This window comes from Trichosurus vulpecula, chromosome 2, assembly GCF_011100635.1.
Source record: "Trichosurus vulpecula isolate mTriVul1 chromosome 2, mTriVul1.pri, whole genome shotgun sequence".
Taxonomy (NCBI): domain Eukaryota; kingdom Metazoa; phylum Chordata; class Mammalia; order Diprotodontia; family Phalangeridae; genus Trichosurus; species Trichosurus vulpecula.
The window spans coordinates 36,128,511-36,144,850 of record NC_050574.1 but is presented as its reverse complement, the minus strand read 5'-3'; positions in this window follow the sequence as shown (position 1 = coordinate 36,144,850).

The following is a 16,340-nucleotide window of genomic DNA, read 5'->3' as shown; positions in this document are numbered from 1 at the left end:
CTTGAAATCTTGCTTCTCCCTTCCCAGCATCCCTCTTCTGCCCTCCACTCACCCAGCCACAATCCCAGGTCAGGCCCTCACTTGGACTCTTACAATAGCTTTCTATTTGGACTCTGCCTGGAGTCTTTAATCCAATCTATGCTTTCTATTCTTATTTCCCTATTTTCCTTTAGGAACAAATACAAAATCCTCTGGCATCTAAAGCCCCTTCATAAATTGGCTTCAGCCAACTTCTGCAGCCTCATTTTACAGGCCTTCCTTACTCTCTCTCTCTCTCTCTCTCTCTCTCTCTCTCTCTTACTGCAGCCAGGCAGAATAGCATTGGGGATCTCCAACTATCAAGACAGATGCTGGAGGTCTCTACCACAAGTAAAATGGCTAATGTCTTCTTGACTGCCATAATTTTAATTTCAGAATTATAATGTATATAAAAAAGGAAGTAAGGGCAAGGTAACAAAGGATGAATAGAAGAATGTGCAATGGTCCTGTAAAAATAATGTCTATCAATCTAAAGAACTGGAGAAATATTAATTGTTCATGGATATGCTGAGCCACTGTAATGAAAATAACAATACCACCTAAATGAAGTCACTTATTTAGTGTCATGCCAAGCAAACTGCCAAAAGTTACTTTATGGAACTAGAATAACAAATTTCATCTGAAGAAGGAAAAGATCCAGGATCTCAATGGAAAAAAGGGAAGGAAAGGGAGTTTAGGAGTACCAGATCTCAAACTATACTACAAAGCAGTTACCAAAATCATTTGGTACCAGTTAAAAATAGCTGAGTCATTGGAAGAGTTTAGGTACACAACAAGCATAAAAAGACAGACACAATAGCCTGTTATTGGTCAGTCATTCAGGCCTATCTGACTGTCAGTGACCCCATGTACCATAGCATACCAGCTCTTCTATCCCCCACTATCTCTTAGGTTCTGTCCAAATTCATATTCGTTGTTTCCATGATGCTACCTTTTCCTTTTGCCTTGAATCTTTCCCAACAATCAGAGGCTTTTCCAATGAATTCCATCTTCTCATCATGTAATCAATGTATTTCAGCTATAGGTTTAGTACTTGACCTTCCAATGAATAGCCTGAATTAAAGTACTGACTGATTTGATCTTCTTGCTGTCCCAGGGATTCTCAAAAATCCTTCTCCAGCCCCATAATTCAAAAGCATCAATTGTGTGACTCTCAGCTTTCCTTATAGTCCAACTCTCACAACTAGACATCAATACTGGAAATACCATGGCTTTGACTATATGGACCTCTGTTAGCGGGGTGATGTCTCTGCTTTTAAGTATGCTCCCCAGATTTGCCACAGCTTTCCTTCCAAGGAGCAAGCATCTTTGAACTTCATGGCTGAAGTCACCATCTGCAGTGATTTTTGAGCCCAAGAATATAAAATCTGACACTGCTTCCATTTTTTCTCTCTCTATTTGTTAGGAAGTGATGAAACCATTTGCCAAAATTTTAGTTTTTTAGATATTAAGCTTCAAGCCAGCTTTTACACTCACCCTCATCAAGAGATTTCTTATTTCTTCACTTACTGCCATCAGAGTGGTATCTTCTGCATATCTGATATGGTTGGTAGTTCTCCTGGCAATCCTGATGCCAGCTTTTGATTCATCCAGCCTGGTATTTCATATGATGTACTCTGAATATGTTAAATAAAGTAACAATACACAGCCTTGTCGTACCTCTTTTCCAGTCTTAAACCAATTAGTTCCGTGTTTCATTCTAATTGTTCCTTCTTGGCCTGAATATAGGTTCCTCAGGAGACAAGTTAGATAATCTAGTACTCTTATCTCTTTGAGGACTTACCACATTTTGTTGTGATCCACACAGTTGATGGCTTTACTGTAGTCAATGAAGCAGAAGTAGATGTTTTTCTGGAATGCTCTTGCATTCTCCCTAATCCAGTGAATGTTGGCAATTTGGTCTCTAATTTCTCTGCCTCTTTGAAAACCAGCCTCCTCTTCTAGTAATTCTTAGTTCACATGGTGCTCAAGCCTAGCTTGCAGAATCTTAAGCATAATTTTACTGACGTTTGAAATGATTGCAACTGTTTGACAATTGGCATTGCGCTTCTTTAGAATTGGGATGTAAACTGATCATTTGTAATCCAGTAGCCACTGTTGTGTTTTCCAAATTTGCTGGCATATTGAGTCCAGCACTTTAAAAACATCATCTTTTAGGATTTTGCATAGCTTAGTTGGAATTCTATCCACTACCTTTATTGTTAACAATGCTTTCTAAAGTTCACTTTACTTCATTCTCTGGGATGTCTGGCTCTAGGTCAGTGATCATATTGTGTGGTTATTGGTGGTATAAAGAACTTTCTTGTATAGTTCTTTTGTGTATTCTTGCCACATCTTCGTAATCTCTTCTGCTTCTGTCAAATCTCTACCATTTTTGGCTTGTATTCTGCCCATTGTTGCATGTTCTGGGCATTTTCTCTCTATGAAACTCCCCTGAGTTTAGAATGCTCCCCTCACTGCATCTCTGCCATATCTGGCTTCTCTGATTTCTTTCAAGTCCCAAATAAAATCCTACCTTCTACGGATGCCTTCCCTCTGTTAATTTCCTAATTAACAGAGCTAGTTTATACATGTTTCTCTCTTGTCTCCCCCACTGAATTTTTTCTTGAGGATAGGGACTGTTGCACATTCAGAAACCTTTTATTGTTGCCAAACTTTTCATGACATCATATGGGGTCTCAAGCCACAAGTTAAGAAGAACTGAAAAATATCTACCCCCTACCCAATGCTGAGTAGAAAAAAATGGGCTGGAATTCACCTAGATTCAATTCTTTTTGCTCTTTAATCTACACTAATTTTCCACAGTTGGGTGGGGTCTGAACAAGATTGAGGAGAAAATTCATACAATCTCATTATCAGCAATATCCTTCAGATGCAAAGGGCTGATTTCTGAACGAGGAAACAGAAAGGGAAAAACCTTAGTCCTAATTCAATAATTGGTTATTAATATAAGACAGACATAATCATTTCTCTGAGCATGTTTGTCTAAAAGACTATGTTACAGAGACTAACACAAGGAAGGCATTCACATGGTGGTCAGAAGCAATACAAGGACACTCTCAAGTTCTCTCTGAAGAATTCCGGAATTTATTGTATGACATGGGAGACACTGGCACAGGACCACCAAGCATGGTGTGCCTGCATCAAAGAATGTGCTGTGCTCTGTGAGTGAAGCAGAATTACAGTAGCACAAACAAAAATAAAAAAGATTTGCACATTTAGAGACATCTCCACCCCAAATGTTCATATAGACTATTTCTGCCTGACCTGTGGTAGAGCCTTCTGAGCTCATATTATTCTTATCAGGCACAGTTGGACTTACTGTACCTTCCAACATAGAGATGTTATTTTGGTGCTCTTAGAGAATAAAAGAGAGCAACATATACATGCATACATACATATATAACCACAATCAATTATTTGTTCTTTCCCATGAGTTTTTAGAAAAAGGTTTTACTGAAAACGTATGGTAATAAGAGTTGGTAGTAAACATTCCCCCACCCTAGAGACACGCTGTTGCCTTACACACACAAGATCCTTTGAGGAGTAAGCTCAAGCTATAGTATTGACGGTAGTGAAGCACACATATGGAGGACACAGGTGACAAAGGGGTTGGTAACTCTCAGCACCTGACTCTGGGAGTCCTTTTCGAATTTTGTGGAGTCCTCATGCAGTTCCCCTTAGGTGGTTCTCTCTCTGGCAAGTTATCCCCTGCTGCTGAGTAGAGCTGATCCTCTGCTGGACCAGTGGCCAGCTGGGTTTTCCAACAGGTTGCTCCAGATTACTGTTGTTTCCTTTTTTTGACAGGGTTACTAAACTGGTAGATAAGGGGATAGAGTTTACCTAGGCTAGGTTTTAACATGGCTTTTGATAAAGTATCTCACGCCATTCTTGCAGTGAAGAAAGAAAGATGTGGACTAAAGGAAAATAGGATTGCATGGATTCAGAGCTGATTGGATGGCTGGACTCAGAGTTGCCATTAGTGGGTCAATGTCAACAATAACAACTAACATTGCTGTAGTGTTTTAAGATTTGTGAAATACTTTATGTGTGTATTCCTCTCAACAACCCTCTGTAGGTACTATTATTATCTTCATTTTACAGATGAGGAGCCTCAGACTTTGAGGGGCTAAGTGACTTACCCAGGGTCACACAGCTAGTAAGGGTGTGGAAAGGGAGAGAAGGGTTAAAGCATTTATTAAGCACCTACTTTGTGTCAGGCATAAGCACTGAGGCAAGATTTGAATCCAGATCTCCTGACTCCAAGTCTAGTGCTCCATCCACTGAACCACATGGCAAAGTAGGAGATTTTTGTGGAATAACTTAGGGGGTCTGTGCTTGGTCCTATGCTGTTTACTATTCTGAGCTGTCACTTGGATAGTTACAGATGATGTGCCCAACTAATGTGCCGATACCACAAAGCTATGAGGGATTGTTAATACGTTGGAAAACAGGATGCAAAAAAGATCTTGACAGGCTACAAAATTCAACTTAACCTAATAAGATGAAATTCACTAGGGATAAATGTCAAGTCTTAGATCTGGGTTCAAGAAATCAACTTGTAAAACACAAGATGGAGGAGGCAAGGTTAGACATCAGTTTGTTTTAAAAGGATCTGAGGATTTTAGTGGACCACAAGCTCAACAGGAATCAATAGTATGATAATCAAAATAGCTAACAGAACTTGGGGTTACATTCAGAGCAACATAATTTCCATGAATAACGCAGCAAGAGTTTCTTGACTGTGCCCTCATTAGACTTCATTCGAGCAGGTTTGGGTTCTGGTGAGTCCCTCTTTCCATAAGGACACATCCATTTCTCCAGATTTGTACTACCCTCTTGTGTTTTGGACTCCCCTCAGAAGGAAAATGAACCTGAGACTACTAGATAGTGAACATTCTACCAGTGCAGAGAACTATTTTTAGATGCTGAACTTTATGGTACTACTCTGAAATTTTCCAACCAACCAATCTATCAACAAACATGTATTAAGCATACACTGGACTAAATGCTGGGTATACAAGATAAAAATGAAACAACTCCTGCCCTCAAGAAGCTTCCATTCTAAGGCATTGGGGGTTGGGAGACAACATGTAGATATAAGACACAAGATAATTATAAAGTAGAAGAGAACCATAAAGAGTAAGAGCCAAGTCATTGGGGGAACTGGGAAGGGCCTCCTACAGAAGGTAACATTGAGCTGATTCTTGCAGGAAAACGAGAGAGAGAGAGAGAGAGAGAGAGGTGAAGAGGGTGTCCATTCAAGAAATGGGGGGGGTGGCCAGTACAAAGAAAGGGAGACAGTCATAACACTGGTTAGGCTTTATTCAACATTAAGGTTTCTGAAATGCTTTACAAATGTTATTTCATCAGAAGAAAGACAAGAGATTTCAAGTCCTGAATGAGGAGCAGCCAAGCAGGGCAGGAGGGCTGGAATGTAGGCTGGGGGTGGGGCATGGATGGGAGAGGAATGTATAAGAAGACTTTAAGAGAGGAAAGGGCCATCTTGTGAAGAGACTTAAATACCAAACAGTACTTTGTAGTTGATTCTAGAGGTAACAGAAGCCATTGAAACTTAGTGAGTAGAGGATGACCTGGTCCGCCCTGTGCTTTAGGAATGTGAGGAGAATGGATTGGAGTGGTGAGAGATTCAAGGCAAGGAGACCAACCAGCAGGCTCTTGCAATAATCCCAGCAAGAGGTGATGAGGACCTGAACCAGGGTGGTGGCTGTGTGAATGGAGAGAAGGAATAAGATTTAAGAAGTATTGAGAAAATGGATATGTAAGGCAGGCTTGTCTGGGCATGCTCCAAAGACCCCTCAGGATACCTCCAATTTAGACAATGGTAGGGCAGGGAACTTTCAGCATTCCCAGACAAGCCCAGGTTACAGACACAACAAGACATGGGCAACCGATTGGGTGTGTGGGGTGAGAGAGTGAGATGTTAAGGATGACACAAGATTGCAGACCTAGTTGACTGGGAGGATTCTAGAACCCTCTATGGTAATTGGGTAGTTTGGAAGAGGAAAGAGTTTGGGGATGGGGAAAGAGAATGAGCTCGGTTTCAGGCATGTTGAGTTTAAGATGCTATGGGACATCCAGTTTGAAATATCCAATAGGCAGTTGGTGTGGGCATGTTTGTAGGTAGTAGGGAAGGAATCCATAGATAATGAAAGACTGAAGACAGAGGGAGGGAAAGAAGATGAGAACAAGGCATATTAAGTGGGCATTTTGTTATAGAAGAAAGAAAAGCATGAAACCAAGGGGGTAGAGGGGTTAGTTTTCCTTGGTGAGAAGGACCATTCTAAGGGAAGTGGGTCCTCAATCAGGACACAAAAAGCTCTCCATCTCTTCATCAGAATAAAGGAGAATATATTGGGGAATGATGTCAGGGAGAGTTGAGAAGGAGAAAAGCTCAGGACAAGTGTTCAGGATCTCTAGTTGAAAGGGTGGAGAGAAGATATGCTGTGGGAGGCTTGAGCAGAAAAGGGAAGGTACAGAAAGTCATTGTGATGAGCAGGTTAGAACAGAAGGGATGCAAACTATGGCCCAAGTCATACAGAACAGGCTGGCCTTAGTTTGCCAACCTCTGGTATAGAGGAAAAGAAGGACTGCCTTGCTGCAATGAAGGCCAAATTGAGATTCGATAACATTTTCTGATGTACCCAGTCAACATGATTAAATGACTTCCTCCAGCTCTGTTCAGCACACTCCTATTTTAGTACCTGTTTCCCTTTTTCCAAATAAGTCAGGGTTACTTTGGGAGTTTACAGAAACTATTGAAAAGGGGTATTGATTAAATTCTCCTATTCATATGATTTCCTGGGTTTTACATTCTAAACGAATGATTTCCTGGTAAATATCCGCTTTCTACTGTTGAAAGATCTACTTTCTACTGCTGAAAGAAAAATTCTTCATTTGGGTCTTCACTCTGATTAATGAGGCAAAACTCAAGACAGAGAGATAAAAGATTTTATTATAAAAGGTAGCAATTATCAAGGTCACAATACACTGAAGATCAGCAACGGCTTCAAGGTAGGGATAGCTTTTATGGGCAACTTTACAGTTAAGTCCACCTCAGCAAAAAAGGTACCTCAGCTCCTTCCCAAGGTAGAAAGAATTGACAATTTGCAGGTAGGGGTATGTGACAAAATGCAAGTGATACAAAAAGCTGCAAACTTCGTGTATCTTTCTCCAGCAGAACCTCCCCCAACACTGGTTGATAAACATGGCTGGGAACACTAGGTAACTGAGTTGACATAACTTCTAACAACTCCCCCATTTTGGTGCTAATTATACATGGGAAATGACTGAGCAACAAACAAAACATATATAGTTCAGCATGACATTCAATCTCATATTGCACCTTTATCCCCAACTTCATCCTAATATGTGCTGCCGATTGTGCCAAATTAGCAGCTATAAGCTCAGGGACTTAAACTCACAAGGCATGGTACAGATCAAGCTACTTAGAGGGCACACCATATGATAATTTTAGAGGGGAGATGTACCTATCAGCAAAGTCAGCAAGAAATCTCAGTAAACATCAATACCATGAAACAAAAGATCAAAGTAATATAATAATGATCAAATAACAAAGTAATCTGGTAACCCACTCTCAATGTTCAGTTACTGAGCACATTTCATCTTGAGTGTCAGGTGTCCCATGCAGTTGTCTGCTTCCTGAAAACATCTTCCCCTCGACATCCCAGAATAAGGCCTCGCCTCCTGCTCCCCCTCCTCCTCCCCCTTCTCCTCCTCCTCCTTCTCCTCAGGCAGCTCTGGAGTGGTCTCTTTGCAGTGAATTTGCTTCTCTGGCCCCAAGTCACCTGCAGAGTCCTATGTGATTCTATAAAATATTTTGTAAAATGGATCTCAAAACATTTTAACACACCATCCTAAATTTTTTTCCCGAACAACTAGGTCATGTGGTGAAAACCAACTCAAGCCTCTTGATTCTGGTCACATTAACAATAGAGCCATAAGAACATCATATTTAAGAAACCATAATTCACTTGAAAGTTTAGAAAATTTCAGTTATACCACTTGCTATTTAAATCTTCTTATAGTATCAATGCAACTTTATATATAAAATCCTAAACCCATTTTCTAGAACTTATCATAGCATGTGCGAGGTCTTTTCAGAACTTGCTATTAGAACATGCTTGAGGCCTGCATGTTGCATTAGAATAATTTATTCGACACATAAATCATCTCATATTGTTGCTTCCTTAAGACTCCTGCTAATTTCCCTCTTAGGACTAGGAGGTACTTTAAAGATCTAATCCCATATATGAACACAAAGCTACTAGTACTCATGGTAATTAGATGCTTCTTCATCCCCAGGTTCAACATTACACAAATGAATTTGCTTTAAAGTGCTTAATAACAACAAAAGACTTGTGATGAGACATTGTACACAGAGGACAACTTATATGAAAAGTTGTCTATAGTAAAACAAGTTCAGTCATTAACCTTGTCCAAACGGACCTAAACACAGACTACTGCTCTCAGAATCCCTTTAAACAATGGAACATCTTCAAGGTGACTCTTAAAGTAGTTTGCATGCATTTCAGGACATGCTCTACACACAAGTTCTAATCCCAGATTAAACAACAAACATAAGTAAAATCAGATTTCCTATTAAGGTAACACAAGATAGCTCATAAGGTACTCTCTGCTAAGATAACTGTCTGTACTGAAATCTTGTTCCTTAAAACAAAAACAGAAGAGGTTCTTGGCTTTAACCTCACAACTTAACAAATTTATATCTTTGTTTCACAAGCTTCTTTACCCTTGTCCCATTATACCCATATCATTCTGAAAGAATGAAATACTTTAGAAACTGAATCATATATATATATATATATATATGACAAGTTCAAGTACCAATTTAACTCTTGCTTGAGCCATGGAATGACTACAAATTCAGATTCAAACAACAAGATCTATCCCACTTTCAGCTTATTACAATCATTTAGATGGCTTAGTATTAATCTAATAACTAAGAGATTCAGTATTGCAATAACAAACTTCCACTTTGCATTCCCTGATAATAGAAATTTGCTGTGAGAGGAAGAAGCAGGGATATGGTTATAACAGCATCAAAACTTGTCCTCAAGGCCCAAGACTAAGGGCACAGAATGACTCGATATCACAACAGGTATACAGGATAAAGCATCCTTAGCTCTGATTTCAGCTAGGAGCCATAGTTCCTAGAACAGCCAGTCATACAAAGTCCCACTTCCATTTACAGGATGCCAAAGCTATAACTCAGGATTTAACAAGGTGGGAAATATTCCTCTTCAAAAGTGACATAATGAGAAAGCAAGTCAAAAAGATCCTGCCTTTGGCCATGCCAAGGTCATCCTCTCAGCCTTTCCCAGATATAGATTAGTACCCAGACTGCACTCCCTCTGGGCAGCTCATGGCACCCCCCTTAAATGTTGGGTTATTGGGCTCATGACAATGCAGACAATCATACCTGAAATCATAACTCTGAATATTATCAAATTACAGTCCCATGATATTTCACCTCAAATAGCAAGTTTAGCTAAAAACAGCTTAAAGCTAAGTTTTTATTATTCACCATGAATGCTGCAATAACAAAGTTTATCAGGCTTTTAAAAAATTTATTCAATATCCTTTTTTTCCTTTTTTCTTCTCCTAGAGTTTAAACTCATCCTGGTACAACATATATCATTAGAAATCAAGAAAGTGGGCAATTCAGGCTGGGAGAGTGCTGGGCGTGTGAAACTGATGGCAATCCCCAGGCCTCTCAGCCCAGGATGGGAGTCTGTCAAAGAAAGTGGAGGTAGCAACGCTGTGCCTGCAGCCATAAGAGCAACAACTTCTGAGGCAGCCCACTCGCCTTCTTGAACTTCCAGGAGCCATGATGGACAGGTAAAACAGCTCTCATACCTCCCTTCCTCACCCAGATAATGCTCCCTTGGGAGAAACCCTGAAATAGAAGAGCCAGAAGTGGGGCTTCAGTAGTCAAATAGCGGGAGTTCCTGAGCCCCAGAGGGCTGGAGCCAGCAAGGGTCAACACCAGAAACCCAGAGGTGCCTTCACACAGCGAGGGGAAGTGGAAGACAGCAGCACAGACAATGGTTGAGACCTTCCGTGCTGTAGAGCAGCCGTAGGGGAAAAGGAGACTTCCAGCAGCCAGACCACCCCTCCCCCACACCTCAGGAAACCAGAGGCCATAGAACACAAAGCCAATAACTAGGCCCACAGTTCCCAGCACAAGAAGCTTGGAACAGAGCTCCTTGAGCCCCTGAAGCAGAGATCCACTTTAAAGCCAGGAAAAAAATAACCAACATGAAGAAGCAATCCAGAAAACTGAGGATTGTTGATTCTTTTTATGGAGACAAAGAAGATCAAAATACCAACTGAGAAGAGGACAGAATTGACACTATACCCACATCTGAAACATCAAAGGGGAATATGAACTGGTATCAAGCCCGAAAAGCACTCCTGGAAGAGCTAAAGGAAGATTTTAAAAACTAAATTAGAGGGGTAAAAGAAAAAATGGAAAAAAATTCACTAATGAGAAGAAATCTTTAAAAAGTAAAATCAGCAAAATGGTTAAGGAGGTTCATAATCTGATTGAAGAGAATGACTCCTTGAAAAGTAAAATTAACCAAATGGAAAAGGAGGGTCAGAAGTTAAATGAAGAAAATAATTCATTAAAAATTAGAATTGGACAAGTAGAAGCTAATGACTCTATGAGGCATCAAGAATCAGTCAAACAAAATCTAAAGAATGAAAAAATAGAAGAAAATGTGAAATATCTGAGCTGATCTGAAAAACAGATCCAGGAGAGACAATCTAAGAATTATTGGTCTACCAGAAAGCCATGGTGAAAAAAAGAGCCTGGACAGTAACTTCCAAGAAATGATCAAGGAAAACTGCCCCGATGTCCTAGAACCAGAGGGTACCGATCACCCCCTGAAAGAGATCCCAAGTTGAAAACTCCAAGGAATATTGTAGCCAAATTCCAGAATTATCAGGGCAAGGAGAAAATACCACAAGCAGCCAGAAAGAAATAATTCAAATATCACAGAACTACAGTCAGGATCACACAGGATCTTGCAGCTTCTACATTAAAAGACAGGAGGAATTGGAATATTATATTCCAAAAGGCAAAGGAGTTTGAACTAAAACCAAGGATCAACTACCCAGCAAAATTGAGCATAATTTTTCAGGCAAGGAGATGGACATTCAATGAAGTAAGGGAATAGTTCCTGATAAAAAGGCCAGAGCTCAATGGAAAATTTGATCTTCAAATACAAAACTCAAGAGAGACATAAAATAAGAATTGGAGCAGGAGAACCTTGTTATTCAATTAGAGCAAATTTTTTACATCCTTACATAGGATTATATTGTTTTATATATGTTATATACATATGTATGTAAATCTTGAGAATAGTACAGTTATTATAACAATTGAAAGGGATATACATAGACTGAGGGTGTCAGTATAAAATAACTGATATAATGATAAAAAACATTAAGAGATATAAAGGGAAGGTCCAGAGAGAAGAGGTAAGGAGGTGGCAGAAAAGGGTAAATTACATAACATAAAGAGGCACAAAAACATATTATGGTAGAGGGAAAGACAGGAGGGAGAAGAGCATTATTTGAGCTTTACCCTCATCAGATTTGGTTCAAGGAGGGAAGAACATACTCTCATAAGTATAGAAATCAAACTTGTCCTACAGCAGTAGGAGAGGAAAGGGGAAAGAAGGGGGGGGTGGTCAGAAGGGAGGGAAGAAGTAGCAAGGGGAAAAGGGTAAGATAAGGGAGGGGAGTCAATAGGGATGGTAAACTGAGGAAGGCAGTGGTCAAAAGCAAAACTCTTTTGAAGAGTGGAAGGGAGAAATAAAAGCATAAATGGGGTGGGGGAGGATGGAGAAAAAGAAACAGCTGGTAATCATAACTGTGACTGTGAATGGGATGAACTCTCCCATAAAACGGAGGCAGATAGCAGAATGGATTAAAAACCATAATCCTACAATATGTTGTTTACAAGAAACACATTTGAAACAGGGGGATACACACAAGGTAAAAGAAAAGGCTGGAGTAGGATATATTGTGCTTCAGCTAAAGTAAAAAAAAGCAGGAGTAGCAATCCTAATCACAGACAAAGCAAAAGCAAAGATAGATCTAATTGAAAAAGATAAGGGACACTATATCCTGCTAAAATGCACCATAAACAATGAAGCAATGTCATTATTTAACACATATGCACCAAGTGGTATAGCATGCAAATTCTTAGAGGAGAAGTTAAGGGAGTTACAGGAAGAAATAGACAGCAAAACTATACTAGTGGGGGACCTCAACTTCCCCTCTCTGAACCTGATAAATCTAAGCTCAAAATAAACAAGAAATAAATTAAGGAGGTGAATAGAATTTTAAAAAGGTAGATATGATAGACCTCTGGAGAAAACTGAATAGTGATAAAAAGGAATATACTTTTTTCTCAGCAGTACATGGCACATACTCAAAAACTGATCATGTACTAGGGCATAAAAACCTCACACTCCAGTGCAGAAAGGCAGACAGAGTCAATACATCCTTCTCAGATCATGACACAATAAAAATTATTTGTAATATAAGCCCATGGAAAGATAAATTAAAAATTAATTGGAAACTAAATGATCTAATCCTAAAGAATGAGTGAGCCAAAGAACAAATCATAGAAACAATTAATAACTTCAATCAAGAGAATGACAATAATGAGACAATATACCAAAACTTATGAGATACAGCAAAAGCAGTTCTTAGGGGAAGTTTTATATCTCTAAATGCATACATGAACAAAATAGATAAAAAGGATGGTTATGCAACTGAGAAAGCTAGAAAAAGAACAAACTGAAAATCCCCAATTAGATACCAAATTAGAAATACTGAAAATCAAAGGAGAGATTAATAAAATTTAAATCAAGAAAACTATTGAACTAATAAATAAAACTAAGACCTGGTTTTATGAAAAAACAATAAACTTGATAAACCCATGGTCAATTTGATTTAAAAAAAGAAAGAAGAAAACCAAATTACCAGTATCAAAAATGAAAAGGGTGAATTCACCTCCAATGAAGAGGAAATTAAAACAATAATTGGGAATTATTTTGCTCAATTGTATGCCCATAAATTTGACAACCTTAGGGAAATGGATGAATATTTACAGAAATACAAATTGCCTAGGTTAAGAGAAGAGGAAGTCAATTACCTAAATAACCCCATCTCAGAGGAAGAAATTGATCAAGCCATCAATGAACTCCCTAGGAAAAAATCTCCAGGGCCAGATGGTTTTACATGTGAATTCTATCAAACATTTAAAGAACAATTAATTCCCATACTTTATAGACTATTTGGGAAAATAGGTGAAGGAGTCCTACCAAATTCTTTTTATGACACAAATATGGTACTAATATCTAAACCAGGAAGAGTCAAAACAGAGAAAGAAATTTATAGACCAATTTCCCTAATGAATATTGATGCAAAAATTTTAAATAAAATATTAGCAAAAAGATTGCAGCAACTTATCAGGAGAATAATACACTACAACCAGGTAGGATTTATTCCAGGAATGCAAGGCTGGTTCAATATTAGGAAAACTATCAGCATAATTGATCATATCAATAACAAAACTAGCAGAAACCATATGACTATCTCAAAAGATGCAGAAAAAGTTTTTGACCAAATACAACACCCATTCCTATTAAAAACACTAGAAAACAAGGAATAAACAGAGTCTTCCTTAAAATTATAAATGGCAGCTCCTAAAACCATCAGCAAGCATTATATGTAACGTGGATAAGTTAGATGAATTCCCAATAAGATCCAGGGTGAAATAAGGATGTCCATTATCACCCCTATTATTCAATTTGGTACTAGAAATATTAGCTTTAGCAATAAGAGAAGAAAAAGAAATTGAAGGAATTTGAAGAGGCAAAGAAGAAACTAAATTATCACTTTTTGCAGATGATATGATGATTTACTTAGAGAATCCTAGAGAATTTTACCTGAGTTAATTTACTTATTCAGTGCCATACCAATTGAACTACCAAAAAATTATTTTACAGAGCTGGATAAAATAAAAACAAAATTCATCTAGAAGAACAAAAGATCCAGAACATCAAGGGAATTAATGAAAAGAAATGCTAGGGAACGTGGCCTAGCCATACCAGATATCCAACTGTACTATAAAGCAGGAGTCATCAAAACTATCTGGTACTGGCTAAGAAACAGAGTGGTGGATCAGTGGAATAGGTTAGGTACATGAGATGTAGTAGTCAATGACTATAGCAATCTACTCTTTCAAAAACACAAAGAATCCAGCTTCTGGGCTAAGAATTCACTATTCCACAAAAACTGCTGGGAAAATTGGAAAATGGTATGGCAGAAACTGGACATAGATCAATATATTACACTGTATACCAAAATAAAGCCAAAATGGATTCATGATTTAGAAATAAAGACTGATACTATAAGCAATTTAAGAGAGCATGGAATAGTTTACCTATCAGATTAATGGGAAAGGGAAGAATTCATGACCCAACAAGAGATAGAGAGCATTACAAAATGCAAAATGGATAATTTTGATTATGTTAAATTGAAAAGTTTTTGTGTAAACAAAGCCAATTCAACAAAGATTAGGAGGGAGGGAAGCAAAAAATTGGGAGAAAATCTTTACAACCAGTGTTTCTGATAAAGGCCTCATATCTAAACTATACAGGAAACTGAGCCAAATTTATAGGAATACAAGTCATTCCTCAATTGAGAAATGGTCAAAGGATATGAACGGGTAGTTTTCAGAGGAAGAAATTAAAGATATCCATAGGCATGTGAAAAAATACTCTAAATCACTATTTATTAGAGAAATGCAAATCAAAACAACTCTTAGGTACTACATCTCTCCTGTCAGATTCGCTAACGTGACAAAACAAGAAAATGATAAATGCTGGAGAGGGTGTGGGAAAATTGGAACATTAATACATTGTTAGTGGAGTTGTGAACAGATCCAGCCATTCTGGAAAGCAATTTGGAACTATGCCCAAAGGGCTATAAAAATGTGCATACCCTTTGACCCAGCAATACCACTCCTAGGGCCATATCCCAAAGAGATCACACAAGTGGGAAAGGGACCTTTATGTACAAAAATATTTATAGCAGCTCTTTTTGTGGTAGCAGAAAATTTGAAATGAAGAGGATGCCCATCAATTGGGGAATGGCTGAACAAGTTGTGGTATATGAAGGTAATGGAATACTACTGTGCCATAAGAAATGGGGATGATACGGACTTCATAACAACCTGGAAAAACCTACACGACATAATGCTGAGTGAGCGGAGCAGAGCCAGGAGAACACTGTACACAACCACAGATATATGGATTCCGTGAGGACCAACCCTGACAGATTTCGCTCTTCTCAGCAACACAAGGTGCAGGCACAACTCCAAAGGACTCATGATGGAGAATGCTATCTACATCCAGAGAAAGAACTATGAAGTTTGAATGCAGATTGAGGCACACTTCATGCTCGCCTTTTTCTCTTCTCTTTTGTTTTTGGGTTGGTTTTGTTTTTTTTTTTTTTTTGGTTCTATTTCTTCTTTCTCATGATTCATTCCATTGGTCATAATTCTTCTCCACAACTTGACTAGTGTATAAATTAATTCAATGCGAAGTCATTCGTGGTAGTTATATGAGATTCCATGCCATCTTGGGGAGGGAAGGGGAGGAAGGTGAGAAAATCTGGAACTCAAAATTATGTAGAACTGTCTGTTGTAAACTAAAAATAAAAATAAATATTAAAATAAAAAACAAAACAAAAAAAAAAAGAAATGGGGAAGATACGGACTTCATAATAACCTGGAAAGACCTACATGATCTGATGCTGAGTGAGAGGAGCAGAACCAGGAGAACATTGTACACAGCAATACAAGGCTCAAAGACAGCTCCAAAGGAATCATGATGGAAAATGCTATCTAGATCCAGAGAAAGAATTACGAAGTCTGAATGCAGATTGAGGCAAACTATTTGCTCTCTTTTTTTCCTCTTCTTTTTTGGTTTTGTTTCTTCTCTCTCATGACTCATTCCATTGGTTGTAATTCTTCTTTACAACTTGACTATTGTGTAAATAATTTCAATGTGAAGTTATATATAGAATCTATATCAAACTACATGCTGTCTTGGATGGGAGGGGGGAGGGGGAGGGGGAGGAACGGAAGAAAAATTGAAACTCAAGAACATGTAGAACTGAGTGTTGTAAACTAAAAATAAAATATCTAATTT